Below are 1,095 nucleotides of genomic sequence, written 5' to 3' on the forward strand. Positions count from 1 at the left end.
TTTGATGCAGCAATATTCCTAGGGCATCTATATGCATTTCTGCATCAAAAGAAAATTTTGAAAAAAAATGTCGCTTACGTTATTTTGGCGGTTAGGGCTCGATATGTGCCTTTGCAAAAAGTTCTACCGAAAGATAGTGCTGGAGTCGAGATATTAAAAAACCCGTCTTTACCGTACTACCTGGGTTAACGGGTATTTTTTGATAAGAAGTACTTCAGCAAAAAACGTACCCAAAAAGTAGATGGCGCTTGAATCAAGATATTTAGATACCGCTATACAAAATTTACTTTTTAGATGACTTAATAAAGCCCCATACTTTAAGTATGAATACAAAGAAGCGCAAAATTTTTAAGGCGCCACAGATGTCCTACACACATCAACGGGCCATGGGTATATCAAGAAGAAGTGGGAAGAATTAAAAAGAACACGATAGGAACATAAATTACCCCGTTTGAGCGGGAAAACTCTTTCTTCCTGTGGTACAGCAGGATTTAACCTTTCAGCCGAAGCCAATAGTGCTTACATTATAAACCCTTTTTGCATTTCAAACCTATTTTAGTATTTTTCAACGCAAAAGTTCTTATCAGGCGTCGCGAAGAAAGCCAGGCATTTGCTAGTAAATCAATAAAAATAATTAAACAACCAAAAAATTTTCCCTAAAAGTGATTGATGCAAGCTTTGTGGTAACCGGCGGATTTGAATAAGTAGCAAGATATGTAAAAGTTACACTTGAAGCGATCACCGTAACCACTCTTAAAAGATGTACTGATAGGTTTCGGACCTTCCTTTCCAGCGCCTTAGCCGACATATAGCGTCTGCTCGTTTTCTCCAATATGGCTCATGTCCAAGTAGAACAACATACGGACGCAAGCAATACGATTTCATTTTCCTTTCTTTTTTGCTTCTACAAACAGCACTATATTTTTTTGCTTTTAAAATTAAAATTTTATTTTATAAAATATTGACGGTAATTACACCGCTCTTGATTTATTATTGTTTTCAAACGTCATTCTGGGTACATTGGCTTGTAGGTTTTCTCGTTCTAACATTATATATCTGCACTCTAATGTTGGCGGATGTACTTTCAACGAACCG

The sequence above is a fragment of the Rhagoletis zephyria genome, unplaced genomic scaffold, assembly GCF_001687245.7.
Source record: "Rhagoletis zephyria isolate East Lansing unplaced genomic scaffold, Rhagoletis_zephyria_1.1 Rzeph_scaffold_01066, whole genome shotgun sequence".
Taxonomy (NCBI): Eukaryota; Metazoa; Arthropoda; class Insecta; order Diptera; family Tephritidae; genus Rhagoletis; species Rhagoletis zephyria.